Source organism: Dermacentor andersoni, chromosome 11 (genome assembly GCF_023375885.2).
Source record: "Dermacentor andersoni chromosome 11, qqDerAnde1_hic_scaffold, whole genome shotgun sequence".
NCBI lineage: Eukaryota > Metazoa > Arthropoda > Arachnida > Ixodida > Ixodidae > Dermacentor > Dermacentor andersoni.
Window position 1 is genome coordinate 103,384,419 of NC_092824.1, and position 22,618 is coordinate 103,407,036.

General features: G+C 46.7%; 1 long non-coding RNA gene across 1 annotated transcript; it reads left to right on the plus strand.

Moving 5' to 3' along the window:
- Nucleotides 1–262: 262 nt before the first annotated feature.
- On the plus strand, nt 263–12,180 carry LOC129386885 (uncharacterized). The gene is made up of 3 exons (XR_008614189.2): nt 263–767; nt 6,566–6,650; nt 10,513–12,180. It is a non-coding gene; the product is annotated as an uncharacterized lncRNA (long non-coding RNA).
- Nucleotides 12,181–22,618: the final 10,438 nt, after the last annotated feature.

Here is a 22,618-nt window from a genome sequence, read left to right on the forward strand (position 1 = left end):
CATGGGCCATTATTTATGAAAGTCTGGTTCCATTATTCTTAGTAGGCTGTTGTATTCGATAATAATGAAAAAATTAACGAAATTTTAAACGCCTAAATATCAAATTGAATAATTTGTTTTTGCACAGTTTTAAGTTCATCTTGGATTCACAATGTCGATTGTTCATTCACTTGCACAATATAAAGAACTGCTTGAAAAGCTAAAGGAGCACACTTGAGATATTTATTGTCTATGGCTCAAGAAGCGCTTGCAATTTGAAACTGGGATGTGTCTGTGGCATGTGAATGTGGTACCCTGAGCGTTGCGATGGCACAATAATGCAGACAAGTGTCCCTTGGTGATTAAAATAAGCTGCAATCTTCACCACCCTAGTGCTTACGCGCGTGTGTATCAGCCAAATATATATTTAACACAAAAAAAACTTTTGACAATTCCTAATTGATTGTCTACACAAGATTATGCAAAACGTTCAGGAAGGTAGGTTTTACGGAAAGGTTAACAAGGGTTTTCATAAAGAACGGATAGCGGGAGGTCATAGAAAGATTGAGATTATGAAAGCGCGCACTCACACCCACAGGGCCAGCACCTATCCAATGAACCCCGCTACGTAGACGACTACGGGCGCGTTGCCCGGAGGACCCGGGTCGGAGAGCGTCCCAGGCCGGCGCTGGAACACTTCGACCGAGCTCTCGACTCGCTGGCCGGACTCGAACATCGCCTCCGGTGGCAGGTTGTCCAACGTCACCAGGTCAACTGCGGTGTGCGAGGTACGGCGTAGAATCCTTTATGCATCATTGTTTTACTTTAGCCTCTTTAATGTGCATTGTCCTTTCTTGCCGCTTCGCTTTTTCGTACTAGACTTGTATCTTCCGCACTCATCAATGAGTCCCGAGTATGAGAATAACTTATGTGCTCCTATTGCTTTATCTGTGCTTTTAATAAACTGCAATTCCAAAGGTGCTCTCTATGCGCATAAATTTAGTAATGTCTTGGGATATGAAGACGGCTTCAAATTTATGGTGAAAACGGAAGTTACTAGTTTTAGAACTGTTTGAAAAGTATTCTGTCTTCAACTACTTCCGCTTCTGGCACTACTAGATTTGTATTTTATTCGGTTTTGAAAATTACTACTCACACGCACCTAATGAAAGTCAAGTACAAGCAAAATAGTGAACGAGAAAGATGAAAGTGGGTAACAATAAAATTCAAACAGCGCTAGACGACAGGACCAGAAAGAGGAGGAGACAAACACGGCGCTGAACTTACAACTGATTTATTTGAAGTAAGAAGTCAACTTATGCATACAAAACTGGGCACGCATGCGCCCGGTCATACATCGATGATCAGATACAAACTCCGGACAGCCGACATACGCACGCGATGTACCTACCTTGCAATCTACCCTTTATGCAGCAATGTCATTTCTTTCGCTGACAAGGTTAAAGATGTTTTGCTAACGCAACTATTCGATTTTCTGATGATATGGAATGCTTCAGCGACTTCTCTGGTAGTCTTGTCACTATGAAAAAATAACAATTGTGTATCGTCAAAGAAAGGTACGCATTCACGAATACTGCAATGCTTTGCCAAGTTAGTGTCTTTTTTGTCCAATGAATTGGCATGCTCCATTAGTCTAATATTGATGCAACGGCCTGTCTGGCCTATGTAAGTTTGACCACACGATAAAGGAATTTGGTAGACAGCGCCCTTCTTGCAACTGATGTACTTATTGACATGATTTACCTTGCAAGTAGCATTCCGTTTAAAGCCTTCCTGCTTCCTCTGAACTGCTGCCCCTAATTTACCCAGCTTCATCGGAGCAGAAAAAACGACCCTCACACCGGAGAACCCGGCTTCGTGCTTTGGTTTTAGCATAGATGTGGTCGATTTATTCTATTCTCTTCCCCATAATCAACTTCTGCAATGTGTTCAGAATTGCATCTCAGACCAAAACGATGAGTGCGCATTCCAAAATAATTGTGGCATTTCGAGTGGGTCTATCATGGAACTTTTATCCATTTATTTAGAGAATACCTATGTAATGTGGGAAGATAAAGTTTTCAAGCAAAAGTCGGGGGTGTGTATTGGTGCCAAAATGGCCCCAATACTTAGTAACATTTTTTAAGTTATGTTGACAGGAAAGTAGAGAAGGACTTAAATGGGGAAGGTATATTCGAATTTTTCGATACGTGGATGATTTCCTAAGTTTAGTTAGGTCTAAGGGGGCTGAATGTGTGCCTGACTTACTCGATGTTTTTTCTAAGCATGTGTCCGGACTGAGCTTCACATATGAGATCCCACAGAGGAACGTCCTGCAGTTCTTAGATCTTAAATTGATCTTTTTGTCTAACCATTTATGCTGGCGATACGCTCCCAGGAGTGAAAAACCTCTTGTAAACTACGCGTGTTGTCACTCTAAGCTTGTTAAATCCGGAATTGTAAGAGGATGTATTGGTATAGCTGTCAAAAAATCGTGTACTCATCAAATGTCCAGTAGCCTGATGGTCCAAGCCCAGAGATGCAGAGAGGCCGGTTTTCCAGATTCTGTAATTGTGGCTGGTGCCAATAAGATTATAAAAACGCTGAAATGTTCGGAACAGCCCAAAGAAAATGTTGCGGGGAAGAAAGTTGTTGTCATGCCCTATGAGCACGCGTTGTCACATCGTTTTAAGAGGGTAGGGGCCAAGTATGGTGTGAGGGTCGTTTTTTCTGCTCCGATGAAGCTGGGTAAATTAGGGGCAGCAGTTCAGAGGAAGCAGGAAGGCTTTAAACGGAATGCTACATGCAAGGTAAATCATGTCAATAAGTATATCAGTTGCAAGAAGGGCGCTGCCTACCAAATTCCTTTATCTTGTGGTCAAACTTACATAGGCCAGACAGGCCGTTGCATCAATATTAGACTAATGGAGCATGCCAATTCATTGGACAAAAAAGACACTAACTTGGCAAAGCATTGCAGTATTCGTAAATGCGTACCTTTCTTTGACGATACACCATTGTTATTTTTTCATAGTGACAAGACTACCAGAGAAGTCGCTGAAGCATTCCATATCATCAGAAAATCTAATAGTTGCGTTAGCAAAACATCTTTAATCTTGTCAGCGAAAGAAATGACATTGCTGCATAAAGGGTAGATTGCAAGGCACGTACATCGCGTGCGTATGTCGGCTGTCCGGAGTTTGTATCTGGTCATCGATGTATGACCGGGCGCATGCGTGCCAAGTTCTGCATGTATAAGTTGACTTCTTACTTCAAATAAATCATTTGTAAGTTCAGCGCCGTGTTTGTCTCCTCCTCTTTCTGGTCCTGTCGTCTAGCGCTGTTTGAATTTTATTGTTACCATGGGACACCAACTCGCCCAATCCGCTGCCCTTCCGAAAGTGGATGATCGTCCACAAGATATAGCAGGTTCCCATCGTGCTCATTCAAAGCACGTGCAATGACAGCCTGTGGTCTGGTGCGCTGTTAGCTTTCAGTAGAGCTAGTTTTGAAAGGCATACAGTTTAAGAGCAGGAACGAACGTAGGCTTACGTTGTTGTCGGAGGGACTCTAGAAAGCCGGACAAGGAAAGTCGATGTAGGAGACTTACGGGAGCAGTACACGTAGCTTGCCGTGGTACACCGGGCGACCTATCGATATGATGGCCATTGGAAGAAGAAAGATAGTGATGTACAACTCGACTTCTTTATTTAGTCACTTGGCTAGATGCAAACTATGAAAGCACTATGTACCGATCCAAATATTCATGGCTGCTTGTGTCGCTCAACTGCAGTTCCCAAATATATACTAGTTATAGTACTGCCCGCAATGTATATATACTGTTTGGCTTGCATATGCTGCAAGACAAGACTAAAGTTACATCTGGGAGGAAACTTTGCTGGTGGAGGAGGAGAAGGAGGAGGAGGAACTTTATTATTGCAGAAACCGTTGCGCGGTTTATTCCTGGGTGGTTCCCTCTGACAGGGCTCCACTGGCGATCGCGGCTCGCCGGGCCTGGTCGAGGGTCGCCAGTTGGCTTCCCAGGTCCAGTTCGGAGAGTCTCGCCTCCCAAGGCCACATAGTGAGTGTGTGTGTTGTGACTCGTGGCGAAATTGCCTCGCCCGGATGGTTGGCGCATTCGTGTGTTATGTGTGCGAGTGTCGCTGTGCGGTTGCTACACCAGGGACATGTCCGGGACGTATATCTATCTGCGGAGATTGCGTGTAGATGAGACAAGTGTGGGCATGTGTTAGTTTGCAGGCGGCGCCAGTCCCATGCCTGGAGTTTATTGAGAGCTTTGTGTGGGGGAGCGTATTGTGTTCTTCCGAGACGTTGGTCCTGTAGTATTTGTTGACCTGTCGTTAATAACTCGTCGGTCGCTCGTCGGTCTGTCGGGGGCTGAAGAACGGTGTGGTCTGCCGCTCGGCTAGTGAGACCTCGAGCTGCGCAGTCCGCCTCTTCGTTGCCCCGCAGGCCTTCGTGCCCGGGGCACCAGACGATACCGTGGGTCCATTCTAGTGAGCGACCCAGGATTCGAATGGCTTGTATAGGGAGTGTTCCATTCATATGTAAACGACATGCCGCTTGTGAATCCGTAAGGACGCGGGCGGGCCTTCCCTTGCTCTCGGCGTCGCGAAGTGCGAGAGCGATCGCTGCTGCTTCTGCTGCTGCGCTGCATGTGGCGCGGATGGAGGCAGAGACTACCAGGTTCCCCTGATTGACAACGGCGATTGTGTATTTGGGCCCGCAACGTGGTGACGAGGGATACGGGCTAGCGTCCGTGTAGTATGTATCTGGGCCTCTGAAACAGCGTTTGTGCAACATGCGGGCACGCGCTGCTCTTCTCTCTTGATTGTGGGTGGGGTGCATGTTCTTGGGGATAGGGTAGGCAAACCTGACATGGTAAACAAGTTGTAGTGACATTGAGGCAAGGGGCTTATATACACTAAGGTCTGGTGCATGGAAAGGTTTAATGCTCACTATGGCACATCAGTCCTAAAGTTCAAGTGGTAATTCTGCTTACAGACGGCCAGTACGTATGTAATCAAAAAGGGCATTGCGGCAACTGGTGCAAAAGTTTTTTGTTTTGTGGGCTTTCTCGTATGCACGTCAGGTACGAGTAATCTCGTAAAATCATATTACCCGCATTTTACTGATATGCAATATTAAATTTTGAGCAAGGAGGTTGTTTGCTAATGAAGTTAATCTTTCTCTCTTCAAGCACACAAGTCAAGCAACCTTACCCATACTGGTCGTTTGAGCTACGTGATGCGAATCATGACAATTGTGCCCAGCACTTTCTATGAAATGTGCACACACTGTATGTGTTACGTCAGCATGGTGTTGTTGCATTCTGGTCTTTTATTCTTTGCCGTATATAACAAGGAAACGGGAGGTACTGGCATTCAATAGTTTTGGGTTGCTATTTTAAGGTTGAATTTTTTTTTTGTGCAGGGCTCCTTGCCCCCAGGAGACAGGGACCTTTCTTTCTACAACTGAACATTAATAAGTACAACATGCACCTGAGTTTTAGGTAATAAGAGCAGATCGAATCACTGACTATCCATACTTAGGTTTTCACAGACAGAAAACCACTATGACATGCAGTCTTTCTATAAAGTCGCCCATCTAGATTTAATTGCTTTAATCGTAGCCGCATCCTTATCTGAGCATGTGATGCTTTGAACTTCCTTTGGCCATTCGCCAACATAGTTGTCAGTATATTACCGCATTCGCACATTGCAGATAGTGTACGTGGCTGTATCCTGCAGATGGTGATCTACCTCGTGTCATCGTGGTGAAAGTCTCATAGGAGGGTGGGTGAGTGGTCATGATGACGATGCGCCCGTTGGTGGCCTGTTGGACATAATAGATGAAGAATAAGCTGTCGAGGATGTCCATGCCAGAAGTGGAATGATCGATCGATGCCATATCTGCATTAACAAATTGAAGGTGGCTGCGTGAACAATATAAACACCACTGAAGTGTGTTGTTAGCAGCAGGCATCATCAGTAAACAACATTGCGCCCAGACATGGAATTCAGTGCGCGAGACTGTGGCAAGAGCTATAAGCAGTTAGAATAGACGAGAACGTATGGCATCATTGAATGTCATTCAATTTACATTAGCGCTGACAGTTTTGCCCCGAGCTCGTGACTTCACTCGCATGGAGTCATGTCGTATGGAGTACAGTGGATAGGTGGGTTACGTAGACTATCCACAAACGTCGCAACTCTTGCACAGTATTCCAGGGGCAGCGGGCTCACGTGTTTCGTACTGGTTATGCTATGGAAGACTAATGACGATTGCAAAAGTTTAGGATACTCATCAGAAACACAAACCCATAGGTGAAGCTTTTCCGCACCAGCTTTTATATAGATCCACGTTGCACCGTTTCCCAGTCAATGTAGTACCGTAGTGGTAGTTCCTTGTTTACTGAAATAAATGAACAAAGTAATTAAGAACACGAAATTGCTATTGACTGCGCTGTAACGTGGCTGTAAGTGTTTGGCGCAGTCAATGAATCAGTGAGCTCAGGAATACACGTAGGCTGCGATTCTCACTCTGGCCTTGGTATCACATCCAGGTCCACCTGCCTCCTGGAGCAGCGAGGTGAACAGCATCGGGTGTCCCACGCCCAAGTCAGGCCACAGCTGCCAATTGCGAGCAACGTATGTGACACAGTGCACCCTCTTTGGTGGCGGCATGAGCAGTCCGTGATGTCTCCGCGCAGCCGGCTACTACACCTTGGATGTCGGTTGGCCAGGATGTACAGCAGGGTGGAACCTTCTTGCTCTGCCTGTTGAAGTTCAAAGATAATTGCTTAAGTGGCTCGGCCGCTCATATCCTCAGATATCTACGTTTTGCTACATTTTTACATTATTTTATGATAGCGATGCGCCGTTTTCACGATATTTGAAGTTAATAATGAACCAGCTGTCGCTGTAGATGTCGATGCAAACAAATGCACCGCTTTGGTTTATCCGACGCGCAAGGCTGCGCACTAAGACTTACTGAATATGCGAAATGTCAAAAGAATGTGTAAGAGCGATACGAAAAGTGAGATTCAAGCGCGGAAATCTGCGACAGCAAACTCCAAGGCCGCCGCGTCGGCAGGTGGGACTCGTTGCGCCTTTAACGGCCGCATTGTTTGCTCAACAGCGTGCGTAGGCTTGCTCATCCAGTAGTCGGCGAGTGTGGCATGCCTTCCAGGTCCGACGTGCTTCCCTGGAGAAACAAAACGCGATCTGCGAAACGCATAACCGACGCACACTAAACATGGGCGCGGCTGCACAAACCAACGCTCGAAAGCCCCGGCACCCTTCGAAACATTTCCAGCGGCATGCAACAAAGGGCATCACAGCAAAGTGGAAAAGGCGGATTAGCAACGAAAGCATGCTGTGAACTACTTTTCTTTTTTGAGCTGGACATTTTCGGTCTAACCCCGAGATCCGGAATAATCGTTCATCATCATCACTATCATCATCATCATCATCTTATCTTATGTCTACTGCAGGACGAAGACCTCTCCCTGCGATCTCCTATTACCGCTATCCTGGGCCAACCCATTACAACTTGGCCTGCGAATTTCCTAATTTCATCACCCCACCTAGACTTCGCCGTCCTCGACTGCGCTTCCCTTGGCACCCAATCTGTAACACAAATGGTCAACCGGTTATCCTATGCATTACATGACCAGTCCAGCTCCATTTCTTACTCTTAATGTCACATAGAATATCGGCTATCCCTGTTTGCTCTCTCATCCACACCACTCTTGTCCTGTCTCTTAACGTTATGCCAAGCATTTTTCCTTCCATTGCTCTTTGTGCGGTGTTTTCAAGCTTCTTTGTCAGTGTCCAAGCTTCTGCCCTATATGTTAGCACCCTTAGAATGCACTGATTCTACACCTTCCTTTTTAATGATAATGCTTAGCTTCCAGTCAGTAGCTAGGCGTATGCGATACAACCCATTTTTATTCTTCTATGAATTTCCTCATGATCAGGGTTCCCTGTGAGTAATTGACCTAGGTAAACATACTCCGTACAGACTAGACGCTGACTGGCGATCCTGAACTCTTGTTCTCTTTCCCGCTATTGATCATTACGTTTGTCTTCTGTATATTAACCTTCAACCTCACTCTTACATTCTCTTCGCTAAGGACCTCAATCATTTGTTGCAACTCGTCCCCGATGTTGCTGAACAAGACAATGTCATCTGCAATTCGATGGTTGCTAAAATATTCGCCGTCGATCCTCACTCCGAAGCCTTTCCAGTTTAATAGCTTGAATACTTCCAAGTACGCGGTGAATAGCAATGGAGAGATTGTGTCTCCTTGTCTGACCCCTTTCTCTATAGGTGTCTTCCTACTTGGGGAGAATTAAGGCATCTGTGGAATCTCTGTATATACTTTCCAATAGATTTACGTAAGCTTCCTGTACTCCTTGATTACGTAATACGTCTGACTGCTGGTATCTCTACTGAATCAAATGCCTTCTTATAATCTATGATAGCCATATAAAGAGGATGACTCTACTCTGCAGATTTCTCGATTACCTGATTGATGACATGGATGTGTTCCATTGTAAAGTATTTCCTGAAACCTGCCTGCTTCCTTGGACTAAAGACCAGTGTTGCCCTTATTCTATTCGATATTTTGGTGAATATTTTATATAATCCTGGAAGTAAGCTAACGGGCCTATAATTTTTCAATTATTTAACATCTCGTTTTTGTGAATTGATATAATGTTGGTATTTTTCCAGTTGTCCGGGACCCTTGAAGTCAATAGACAGTTCGCATAAAGGGCTGCCAGTTTTTGAAGCATTATGTCTCCTCCATCTTTGATTAAATCGGTTGTCGATCCATCCTCTCCTACCGCTTTTCCCGGTTTCATGTCTTGCAAGGCTTTCCTTCCTTTATCGCTAGTTACAGAAGGAGCCTCTGTACCCTGTTCATTACTAAGAATACAGGTATTGTGGCTGCTTTGGGTGCTGCGCAGGTCAATATAGAATTTATCCGCTGCTTTTATTATACCTTCGAGATTGCTGATGATATTACCCTGCTTATCTTTCAGTGCATACTTCTTGATTTGACCCATGCCAAGTTTCCTTCTCACTGATTTTATGCTACGTCCAATTTTTACTGGTTCCTCAGTCTTTCTCACGTTATAATTTCAATTATCACTTTTTTCCTCCTTGTTGATCAGCTTTGACAGTTGCCGGAATTCTATCCGATCTCTTGAGTCGGACACTTTCATTGTCCATTCTTTATCAGGTACTTTGTTACTTGGGAGAGCTTACCTACTGGTTGCCTTGATGCCTTACCTACCACTTTAATTGCTGCCTCTGAAGCCAGCCTAGTTACGGTTTCATTTATTAGTTGTGTGTCATCTTCATCTCTCTATTCTAAGGCCGAAAGTAGCAGCTTGCACTGGTCTGCTTTTACCGCTACTGCGTCTAGGTTGGCCTGTTTCTTCTTGAACAATTTTTCTCTCTTCAAATCGAAGTGAATCCCAGACCTCACTATCCTATGATCACTGCCCTTAAGCTACCTACCACTTCTACATAATGCACTATGCTGGGACAGGCAGAAAGTAGGAAATCAATTATTTCTCTTGCTTCACCATTAGCGCTTTTCCAGCTCCACTTTTTGCTCCTACGCTTCTTGAAGAAGGTGTGCATTGTTCGCAGCTTTTTCCTTTTCACGATTTCTACCAAGATCTCTCTTCGTGTGTTCCTGAAACCGACTCCCTAGTTGCCAATTGCTTGTTCGCCAGCCTGTTTTTTCCCCACATTTGCATTGAAGTGGCACTCAGCCAGCACTCTACCAAGTGCTCACTGAGGTTGCACTTTTCTCATCACAAATTCAACATCTTCATAAAAGTGATCTATTTCATCATCAGCGTGGCCGGAGTTTGGAGCATAAGCCTGTACTACCTTTAATCTATACCTCTTATTAAGTTTGGTTAAGGCTACTGCTAGCCTCTCATTATTGCTGTAGAATTCGTCAATGTTGCCTGCTATGTCCTTATGGATTAGGAATCCTACTCCGCTCTGCTTCTTACCTAGAAGTCCCCTATAACAGAAGACGTGGCCATTTGTCAGCCTCACCAGTTCTTGTAACGTCATTAAGGCCAACACTATCCGAAACAATGCTGCATAGTTCCCCAAGGAGTCCTGCTAAGCTAGCTTCACTCGAAAGAGCTCGGGTGTTATATCTTGCCAGTGTCAGTTTCCATTGGCGGAATAATTTGCTGGTACTCAACTTCATAAAGCACAAATCGTGGAAGTATAAATAGATAAATAGGCAGCACAAGTAAATCAATCAATAAATTGCGATACAGTTTAGATGCTGTGGTCAGCGCTCCGTAAACGGCGCTAGCAGCCAGGGTCCGTAAATTTCCTCTTCCTGCTTTCCGTATCACCGACTCTCTGCCAAACAGTATGCAAATTCCTGAAAACTGAGTAAAACACGCGACAAGCATTTGTTTCTTCCTGAAGGAGTTGCCAGCCCTCTCTTTCTTATTACATTTCCAGAGCAACGGGCTCACCGGAAGTGGCGATTACGGAGAGGATGTCCCCACCACGGACTTCAAACGGCAAATCCCTCGATCGGGAGCAACTTGGTGCGAGATCACCGAACAGCCGCTGACCCAGGCTGGAGAGGTTCAGCTCGAATGTCGAGTCTCGAACCTGCGTCAGAGTGGCCACATTTATCGTCACGACAACGAGGCAATTGACACCATTGCTGGAAATGCCGACAGACGCGTTGTTATTTCCCCACACACACACACAATAATAAAGAGACTCAGAACAGCGCTGGCCACAAGGCCAGAAGAGGACGATATCGGCGTGCAGCGCCGATGACGTACAAAACGACTAACGTAGCACGAGTCCAACCCGTAAGTATTTGTGGGGAGATCTTTGCGTAGCCTAAGGAGAGTTTTGGGCGAGTCATCGAAATATAGCACCGATAACAAGGGAGCTTGCCGAGTTATCGAGCTGGTAAAGGCAGGGGAAAGACAAGGGATGGAATGAAATGGTGGTGGGTGCCATTGTTTGTTCAAAGAACTGAAAACCGCGTACGCCTTCGAAATTTGATGTACTGACAGCAGCGTGTGCCGTTCGTGTAGTGGGTTTTTCACATGCTCACGAAGGTGGTTTAGGACCCCTCTTAACCCTTCAATGTCCCCGGCATCTTCTGTATGCTGCGTCGTTTCAGAATTCGAAATTTAACTTTGCGCACGTCAAGCGCAAGTAGCGATGTTAATTGGCTGGATTCGGGTGTCAGGTGTGCGTAGCTTAGAAATAATACCTGCAGTGGCGATTATGCTTACTCGTATATTCCGTTAAATTTAGCGCAAATATGTCGGAAAAAGAGTTGTGAATTTCCCTTCATGTAGACGTGTGTTTGGGCATTACAGGGTTAAATACTTCCCCCTTATATGCTTTTGGTGTCGATGTTGTTCGGTGCTTTGAACCTCAATCTCTACCAAGTATTTAGAAACTTCAGCAGCCAGCGGCATCGTACGCGGACAACGAAACTTGCGACGCGCGTCTTGCATTCCTATTCACAGCGCATCTTGAAGACGTACGACAGGTTTAGTACGATGAGAAGTGTCTCGTGATGGCTTATGACACGCGCCGCTTGACTGGTGCCTACGTATTGATTGCGTAGACGGGAAAGGTATCCGTGCCATTGGCATGTTGCGTAAGCTAAGCAGTCGCCGTATGAGAATGGAGAGGCACTGCATTGTCGCGTGTGCTTTCGTACTATTTTGTGGTTTCATCGCGCAGATTTGTGGTGCTCCGCGCGCCTTTTCCCTTGGAACAAACACCTGTACGCTCCTGCTTCTCCGAAGCTCTTCGAATTGTTCTGCCTGTAGAGTCGAGATTTCCTTCCCTCGTGCAGCTAATGCATTTCGGCTCTTGCAAATGTTCTTGAGAATTTACGGAGCCGCCGCTAAGACTTTCTGAAACTTCCCCGCCAGCGTTAATTCTATGAATTGGATGTCATATCATTGTGATGCAAAATTTCTCCAGCACATTTTGCGACATGTGCGCATATGCCGACTACAAACTAAAAGCTGTGAAGGGTTGTCCCACCGGCAGAGCCTCATCTTTATTTTCGTGTGTGACTCACTCGGAGATATGCTTTGCATTGTGTACGAATGCTTACGAGATTGGAAATAAACTTCAAGTGAATTAACGCCCTGGGTGTCTAGTGTCCCTCTATTTTCCTCGTGTGAACATCGCATGCCGGTGATTCGCTCACTACCTACAAGATAGTACATTCATATTTGCATTGCCGGGTAGATCAGTTTTCTTTGCATCGACAAGCGGCAGAATGTCGTCAATCAACCGGCGAAGGCAACGAGGTAAATTCGTTTTACGAGTAGGCCCAGGTCTCCCTTTGACAGCAACTGAACAGCGTCTTATCGCAACACGTCGCAGCGCTACCAAACCGGGTCAAAGACTGAAGTGTAATTGAAGCCTGTATAACTATTCGGCGCCATTAGAGTCCCTGCACAGCTACGCTACGCCGCTGCAATGTGGACGTAGAGTCTAGCGTCGCCGCGCAGCCAGCGTAAGTGGCGGCGTCCTGTGGGCATAAGCGTGGGCAGCGCGGAGATAGAGTACGTCTGATCTCGTCAGCAGCATGCACTGTGACAGCGTAGGCCACGATAACAGCCTAGCTGGCCAAGCTACTGGTCGACAAAAGAACTGTAAACGGTGTGCCGTTCCGGTAGCCGAGTGGCTTCAGTGTTCAACTCGTATCCTTCAAGACGGTGGTTCGATTCCCGCCGCCTGCATCGTTGTGGAAAAAAAAATACCACAGCGATGCGGGTGTCGAGGCTCGAGCTATCGTAAAGACGGCAGTTCGAACCCCGGTGCCTGCATCGTTGAAAGAAAAAAAAAAGAGACGGCGATGCGGATGCCGGAGCTCGAAGTGTCGTCCATGAAGGGTCGAGGTGGACGCGATGCTGGGTCCCGGAACGCAGAAGGCCACTTGCATCCTAGTACCGCCATACGCACATGGCCAATGCGCGGATTGTAGGCGGTGCGCATGTCGGCACTAGGGCGCAGATGGCCTCTGGCAGTTCCGGCACCCAGCTGTACTCTCGGCCGCCGGAATGTGGTGGATAAGAGGGAGTTTTGTGTCATGGTGCACACCATTTCCTCTCGCTATCCCCCGGGTATCCTAAGAGGGTGGATACCTGCTGCTTTTGTGGGAAGTGCGAAGCGCACCCCCACGGAGAACGGCGACGAAGAGACGACGTAACACCTACCTGTAACCCCCCCTAGAGAAAGCCGACCCGGCCCACCTTTAAGAGACCAGCCCCCCCCTGCCAATCTTTTGCCGCGCGATCTCTGTAGAGGTTCGCCCTCTCGCGGCAAAAGAGCGAAGGCGGCGGGGCTCGTCTCTTAGAGGTGGGCCGGGTCGGCTTTCTCTAGGGGGGGGGGGGGGGGTCTCTTAGAGGTGGACGGCGCTTTTCTCTAGGGGGGGTTTGGTCTCTCAAAGGTGGGCCGGGTCGCTTTTCTCTAGGGGTCTCTCACACGTGGGTTCACTCTGTGGGTGTTATGTCCTCTCTTCGTCGCCGGGGTGCGCTTCGCACTTCCCACAAAAGCAACAGGTATCCACCCTCTTAGGATACCCGGGGGATAGCGAGAGGAAATGATGTGCACCATGACACAAAACTCCCTCTTATCCGCCACATTCCGGCGGCCGAGAGTACAGCTCGGTGGGAGGTCCGGCACCCAGCTGTACGGCAGCGTAACTCCCAGGGGGTCACCTGCGTCATAGTGCCGACGTCCGCACCGCCTTCAATCCGCGCACTGGCCATGCGTACGGCGGTACTACGATGCAGGAGGTCCTCTGGGGTCCGAGACCCAGCCTACATGGTCCACCTCGACCCTTCACGGACGACACTTCGAGCCCCGGCATCCGCATCGCTGCGTTTTTTTTTTTTCACAACGATGCAGGCAGCGGGAATCGAACCACCGTCCTGAAGGATAGGAGTTGAACACTCAGGCCGCTCGACCACCGCAACGGCACACCGTTTACAGTTTTTTTTGTCGACCAGTAGCTTGGCCAGCTAGGCCTTGTCGCCGCCCATGCTCTCACAGTTCATTCTGCCGACGAGACAAGACGTGCTCCACCCCGCTCTGGCCATGCTTATGCGCACAGGAAGCCGCCAGTCACGCTGGCTGCGCGGTGACGCTACACTGTTCGTCGTCGACTTTGCCGCGGCGTGGCACTAGAACCGTTACATACGCTTGACTGGTGCCATTTTGTCCACGCAGAAAGACAAATGATGTAAACGGCAACGTAAGTGCGCATGCGTTATTTTGTACGTAGTGAACGCATCATTCGTATGCGAGACATTCATGACGAAAACAAAGTCAGACTCGACACGCATGGCGTTAATTCAAGGAAAGTTTATTTCCAAGCTAACAAGCGGTTGTCCATGAGGTAAAGCATTTTTCTGGTTGCAATGCGCGCGCGCGCACACACACACAAAATCAAGAGACTGCCTGTAGACTGATGTTCTCAGCTTCGTTCACGTAGTCTACATGCGCGCATTCGTCGAAAATCGCAAGTATGCATGTCAAAACTAACGCTGGCAGAGAAATGACCGGTTTCAGAACCTCTTCGCGGCAACTCCTAAATGCTGAAGCCCGTTTGCAAGCCGACCGGCGGCACCTGCACGAGAGAAGGCAATCGAAATTTTGGAGGCAGAACCTTTGGAACACCTTTCCAAAGCCGTCGGTTAAGCGAGAGAGAGGGTGGAGCACCCGAGAAAAGTACGCGATAAAACTGCAAAACGGGGAAGTACATGCACCATTTAAGTGGCTCGTCAATCATATACGGCGATTGCTTAGCTTACGCAAAATTCCAATGGCACGGGTACCTATCCCGTCTGCGCAATCAATACGTAGGCACCAGTTGAGAGGCGCGTGTCATAAGCCATCACGACATACATTTTTTTTTCAACGTACTCAACCTGTCGTACGTCCAAGATACGCTGTGGAGTGGAAGTCACCTGTCACATATGGTTTCGTTGTTCGTTTACGAGGCCGCTGGCTGCTGAAGTTTCTAAGTACTTTGGAGAGAGTGCGTTTCAAAGCGCCGAACATCGACACTAAAACACATATGGGGAGTATTTAACCCTGTAATGCCCAAACACAAGTCTACATGAAGGGAAATTCAGAATTTTTTTCCCAATTTCTCGCCATGGACGCCATATTTGCGCTAAATCTAACGGAACATACGAGTAAGCATAATTGCCACTGTAGTTACTAATTTGATTTCTAAGCTACGCACACGTGACACCCGAATCCAGCCAATTAACGTCGCTACTTGTGCTTGACGTGCGCAAACTTGAATTTCGAAATCTGAAACGGCGCAACCTACAGAAGGTGCGTTGGGCACTACAGGGTTAAAAGGGTCCTGAACCACCTTCGTGACTATGTGAAAGAAAACAATACGTGAACGGCACACAGTGCCGTCAACATATCAAATTTCGAAGGCGTACGTGGGTTTCAGTTCTTTGAACTATGAATGGCACCCACCACCATTCCACTCCTTGCCTTTCCCCTGCCTTTACCAACTTAACTCGGCAAGCCCCCTTGTTACCGGCGCTATTTTTCGATGACTCGCCCAAAACTCTCCTTGGGCTACGTCAAGATCTCTCCACAAATACTTACGGGTTAGACTCGTGCTACGTGAGTCGTTTTGCACGTCATTGGCCCTGCACGCTGATATCGTCGTCCTCTTCTGGCCTTGTGGCCAGCGCTGTTTTGAGTCTCTTTATTATTGTGTGTGGGGGGGAATAACAACGCGTCTGTCGGCATTTCCAGCAATGGTGTCAATTGCCTCGTTGTCGTGACGATAGATGTGGCCACTCTGACTCAGGTTCGAGACGCGACATTCGAACTGAACCTCTCCAGCCTGGGTCAGCGGCTGTTCGGCGGTCTCGCACCAAGTTGCTCCCGATGAAGGGATTTGCCGTTCGAAGTCAGTGGTGTGGGACATCCTCACCGTAATCGCCACTTCCGGTGAGCACGTTGCTCTGGAAATGTAATAAGAAAGAGAGGGCTGGCAACTCCTTCAGGCAGAAACAAATGCTTGTCGCGTGTTTTACTCAGTTTTAAGGAATTTGCACACTGTTTGGCAGAGAGTCGGTGATACGGACAGCGGGAAGAGGAAACTTACGGACCCTGGTTGCGAGTGCCGCTTACGGAGCGCTGACCATACCATCTAAACTGTATCACACTTTATTGATTTACTTGTGCTGCCTATTCATCTATTTATACTGCCACGATTTGTGCGTTATGAAGTTGAGTGCCAGCAAATTATTCCGCCATTGCAAACTGACACTGGCAAGATATAACACCCGAGCTCTCCCAAGTGAAGCTCGCTTAGCAGGACTCCTTGAGGAACTATCCGGCATTGTTTCGGATATCATTCGCCTTAATGACGTTACAAGAACTGGTGAGGCTGACAAACGGCCACGTCTTCTGCTATAGGGGACTTTTAGGTAAGAAGCAGAGCGGAGTACGATTCCTAATCCATAAGGACATAGCAGGCAACATCGACGAATTCTACAGCAATAATGAGAGGGTAGTAGCAGTCGCAATCACACTTAATAGGTATAGATTAAAGGTAGTACACGCTTATGCTCCGGTCATGATGATGAGGAAACATATTAGTTTTATGAAGATTGTTGAAATAGTGATGAATAAAGTGCAACCTCGCTATACTGTAGTAATGGGCGACTTCAATGCAAAGGTGGGAAAAAAGCAGGTTGGCGAACAAGCAATTGGCAACTAGGGAGTCGATTTCAGGAAGACACGAGGATAGATGTTGGTAGAATTCGCGGAAAGGAAGAAAGCTGCGAATAATAAACACCTTCAAGAAGCGTAGGAGCAAAAAGAGGAGCTGGAAAAGCGCGAATGGTCAAGCAAGAGAAATAATTGATTTCGTACTTTCTGCGTGTCCCAGCTTAGTGCATTATGTAGAAGTGGTAGGTAGTTTAAGGGCAGTGATCATAGAATAGTGAGGTCTAGGATCCACTTCGATTTGAAGAGACAAAAATTGTTCAAGAAGAAACAGGCCAATCTAGACGCAGTAACGGTAAAAGCAGACCAGTGCATGCTGGTACTTGCAGCCTTAGAATAGAGAGATGAAGATGACACACAACTAATAAATGAAACCGTAACTAGGCTGGCTTCAGAGGCAGCAATTAAAGTGGGCGGTGAGGCATCAAGGCAACCAGTATTGAAGCTCTCCCAAGTAACAAAGTACCTGATAAAGAATGGACAAAGAATGAAAGTGTCCAACTCAAGAGATCGGATAGAATTCCGGGAACTGTCAAAGCTGATCAACAAGGAGGAAAAAAAGGATAATCGAAATTATAACGTGAGAAAGACTGAGGAAGCAGTAAAAATTGGACGTAGCATAAAATCAGTGAGAAGGAAACTTGGCATAGGTCAAATCAAGAAGTATGCACTGAAAGATAAGCAGGATAATATCATCAGCAATCTCGAAGGTATAATAAAAGCAGCGGATAAATTCTATATTGACCTGCACAGCACCCAAAGCAGCCACGATACCTGTATTCTTGGTAATGAACAGGGTACAGAGGCTCCTTCTGTAACTAGCGATGAAGGAAGGAAAGCCTTGCAAGACATGAAACCGGGAAAAGCGGCCGGAGAGGACGGATAGACAATCGATTTAATCGAAGATGGAGGAGACATAAGGCTTCAAAAACTGGCAGCCCTTTATGCGAACTGTCTATCGACTTCAAGGGTTCCAGACAACTGGAAAAATACCAACATTATATTAATCCACAAAAACGAGACGTTAAAGAATTGAAAAATTATAGGCCCGTTAGGGGTCTTCCAGTATAATATAAAATATTCACCAAGGAAATCTCCATTAGCATAAAGGCAACACTGGACTTTAGTCCAAGGGAACAGGCAGGTTTTAGGAAGGGAGATTCTACAATGAATCACATCCATGTTATCAATAAGGTAATCGAGAAATCTGCAGAGTACAGTCATCCTCTTTATATGGCTATCATGGATTATAGAAAGGCATTTAATTCAGTAGAGATACCAGCAGTCATAGACGTGTTACGTGGCCGAGATGTACAGGGTGTTCCTTTACGAAAGGGAACACGCGAGCGCGTGGCCTGTGCTCTGCGGAGGCTGCTTAGAGCTTAGAGCAGATGGCGCCACGTCAACTTGTGGCGCCATCTGTTGGCGGCCAGAATAAGCAGACACGGCTGATAGGCAAGCGGTTGCTTGCCTATCAGCCAGGTGGATGCGCAACAGACTGGGCCTGCAACGTCGCGTCTGCTACTAGCAAACCGCGCTTGGTACGCTAGCACACTGGAAACGTGGACGGACCCGCGAGTTAATAAGCACTCCCAATACATTTTATGCGTAAGCATTCTTTGGCGAGTACCGCAACAAGATGTGCCCACCATGTAAAAAGTGTAATACATTTTATTAGTACAAGAATGCGCAGTGTACGAAGTTACGACATTTAATCATTATATTAGCGTAAGTGTAGATTGGTAGCTTTAAAATCGACAAAAAACGATTGAAAAAAATTATTAACGATAGTAACCATAGATAAGAAGCGGGTTCATAGAAAATGCACGGGATCGAAGCCTATAGCAAGGGTGGTCTAACTTAAATTTGGGGATGGGGCAACTTGAACTTTGGGGGTGGGCCAACTTGACATCTGGAGGTGGGTGAACTTGAAATTTGGGGGTGGGCAAACTTGAAATTTGGGAGTGGGCCAAACTGAAATATGGGCGTGGGCTTATGGACGCTTTGACAACTGTAGTAGAGTTTCTGCATACTTTTTTTGCAGTACGGAGCTCTGGCTCCTCACTCAAGCCATAGCGTGAACAAACCTCACCTGATTCGGAGCGGTTTGGGAGAGAAGTGCACTCAGGTGAAACTATAGCTTGGGTAAGTAAACGTAATTATCTCTTTAAGCAATTATTCATGCTGTTCTTTTTATCATGACGACATTTGCTCAATTACTTATTTAGCCTTCCTTAAAGTTATGATGGAGACGTCTGCATCTGTAATTAATAATTAAGATTACTTAAGTAGGTCTAACTAATCTCAAGTTACCCTTGATTATTCTTGATTAGGCTCTGTTGGTTTAACCTTAGTAACTCTAAATTACATGATCTTGGATTGTAGCGCGAAGTGACAGACTAGAAGCAGGCAGGACGAGCGCTAACTCTGAACTAAATTTTTTACCGTACCAACTCGCCCAACTTTCTATCCTTTTGCATTACAACTCTTGATTAGTCTAACAATTTAACATAGATTTTAATTAGCCTCGCTATTTCTAATTACCTTCAAATAATCGCCGTTACGCTTAACTAATTTTATCGTAAATAATCTTGGTAGCCTTTATTAACCTTAATTACACTTATACCTCTCTGTACTGACTATATATAGTCATAATAATAAATCTCAGTAGCCATACGTAGTCATAAGGCATAGGACCTCACGTACACCTATACGCGCAGTGCTTCGTGTCACGCGCTACAGAGAGACAAACAGACGGACGGATTCCGGTGGAAGTAGCTCTAGAATGCTTACGCTTTAATATAGATACCCCGGGAGTACCTAATAACTACCGGGCGTAGGTTTGTCGCTTCCACGTTTCCAGTGCGCTTGAGTACCCAACGCGGTTTGCTAGTAGCAGACATTGCGCTGTATGCCCCGCTCCTTGCGCAAGTCACGCGACAGGGGGGGGAGGCGTTCCAGCTATTTTGCCTATCGACCATGCCTGGTTGTTCTGGCCGCCAACAGATGACGCCACAAGCGCACGTGCTTCTCCTTGCTGCCACTTGCTGGCGCTCTAAGCAGCATCCGCAGAGCACGGGCTGGAAGCGTCTTGTACCACGCTGTACAAGACGCTTACGTAAATATATTGGAGAATACATGCAGACATTCCACAGCTGCCTTAATTCTCCACAAGTAGAAGGTACCTATAAAGAAAGGGGTTAGACAAGGAGACAATCTATCTCGGCAACCTTCGATTTGCAGGTGATATTGTCCTGTTCAGCAACACTGGGGACGGGTTGCAACAAATGATTGAGGACCTTAGCAGAGAGAGTGTAATAGTGGGGTATAATACTAATATACAGAATAAAAAGATATTGATTAATAGCCGGGCAAGGGAAAAGTAGTTTAGGATCGCCAGTCAGCCTCTAGAGTCTGTGATGGAGTACGTTTACCTAGGTCAATTACTCACAGGGGATCCTGATCATGACAAGGAAACTTACAGAAGAATAAAAATGGGTTGGAGCGCATGCATACATTCTAGGATCCATTATGAAAGCTAAACGTTATTATTAAAAAGAAAGGTGCACAATCAGTGCATACTACCGGCGCTAACATATGGGGCAGGAACTTCGAGACTGACAAAGATGCTCGAAAGGAAGGACCGCACGAAGAGCGATGGAACGAAGAATGGTAGGCATAACGTTAAGATACAGGACGAGAGTGGCGTGGATCAGAGAGCAAACAGGGATAGCCGATATTCTGTGTGACATTAAGAGAAAAAAAATGGACCTGGGCAGGTCATGTTATGCGTAGGTTAGATAACTGCTTGACCATTTGGGTTACAGAACGGATGGCAAGGAGTCGAGGAAGGCAGAAGACTAGGTGGGGTGGTGAAATTAGGAAATTCTCAGGCGCAAGTTATCATGGGTTGGCGCAGGACAGGGGTAACTGGAGATCGCAGGGAGGGGCCTTCGTCCTGTAGTGGACATAAAGCAGGCTGATGATGATGCTAATCACGATGATGATGAAATATTTCAAAGCTCAGAATTATTCCGAAAATGTCCAGCTCAAAAAAAGTAGTTTACAGCGTGCTTTCTTAACTAATCCACCCTTTTCACTTTGCTGTGATGCCCCGCGTAGCATGCCGCTGTAAACGGTTTGGAAGGGTACCGGAGCTTTCACCCTTTGGTTTGTGCACTCTCGCCCATGTTGGGCGTGCGTGATTGGCTCCTTCGGGGAAGCATGTCGCACCTGGAAGCCATGTCGCCCTCACCGACTATTGGATGAGCAAGCCTAAGCACGCTGTTGTGCCAACGTTGCGGCCGTTTAAGGCGCAGTGAGTCCCGCCTGCCAACGCGGCCGCCTAGGAGTCTTGTCGCTGATTTCCGCACTGAAATCTCGCTTTTTGTACCCGTCTTACACATTCTTTCGACATTTCGCATATTCAGTAAGTCTTAGAGCACAGCGTTGCGCGTCGGATTAACCAAAGCGGTACATTTGTTTGCATCGACATCTAGAGCCACAGATGTTTCATCACTAACTTCAAATATCGTGGAAACGGCGATTCGCCATCATAAAATAATGTCAGAATGTAGAAAACATACATATCTGAGCACATGAGCGGCAGGGCCACTTAAGCATTATATCTTTGAACTTCAACAGGCAGAGCAAGAAGGTTCCACCCTGCTGGACATCTTGGCCAACCGACATCCAAAGTCGAGTAGCCGGCTGCGCTGAGACATCACGGACTGCTCATGCCGCCGCCAAAGAGGGTGCACTGTGTCGCATACGTTGCTCGCAACTGGCACCTGTGGCCTGACTTGGGCGTGCGACACCCGATGCTGTTGACCTCGCTGCGCCAAGAGCCAGGTGGACCTGGGAGTGATACCAAGGCCAGAGTGAGAATCGCAGCCTACGTATATTCTTGAACTCACTGATTCATTGACTGTGCCAAACATTTTCAGGCCCGTTACAGCGCAGTCAACAGTAATTTCGTGTTCTTCATTACTTTATTCAGTTATTTCAGCGAACAAGGAATTACCACTACGGTACTACATTGACTGGCAAAAGGTGCAACGTGGATCTATATAAAAACTGGTGCGAAAAAGCTTCACCTTTAGGTGTGTGCTTCTCATGAGTATCCTAAACCTTTGCAATCGTCATTAGTGTTCTATAGCATAACTAGTATGAAACATGTGAGCCCGTTGCCCCTACAATACTATGCGAGAGGTGCTACACCCGTGGGCAGTCTATGCAAACGACCCATCCACTGTACTCCGTACGACATTACTCCATGCTAGAGAAGTCACGAGCTCTGGGCAAAACTGTCAGCGCTAATGCACATTAAATGGCATTCAACGGCACCATATGTTCTCGTCTACTCTAACTGCTAATAGCGCTTGCCACAGTCTTACGCATTGCATTCCTTGTCTGGGCGCAATTTTGTCTACTGATGATGCCTGCTGGTAATAACATACTTATATTCAATGGTGTTTATATTGTTCACGCAGCCACTTTTCATTTGTTAATGCAGATGTGGTATCGCTAGGCCAGTCCATTGCTGGCATGGGCATCCTCGAGAGCTTCTTGCTCATCCATTATGTCCAGGGGGCGCATCGTCATCATGACCATTCACCCACCCACCTATAACATCTTCACCATTGTGACACGAGGTAGACCACCACCCGCAGGATACAGCCATGTAGACTATCTGCAATGTGCGAATGCGGTGATATACTGCCAACTGTGTTTGCGAATGGGCAAAGAAAGCTGACTCCATGACATGCGCAGATAAGGCTGCGACTACGATTAAAGCAAT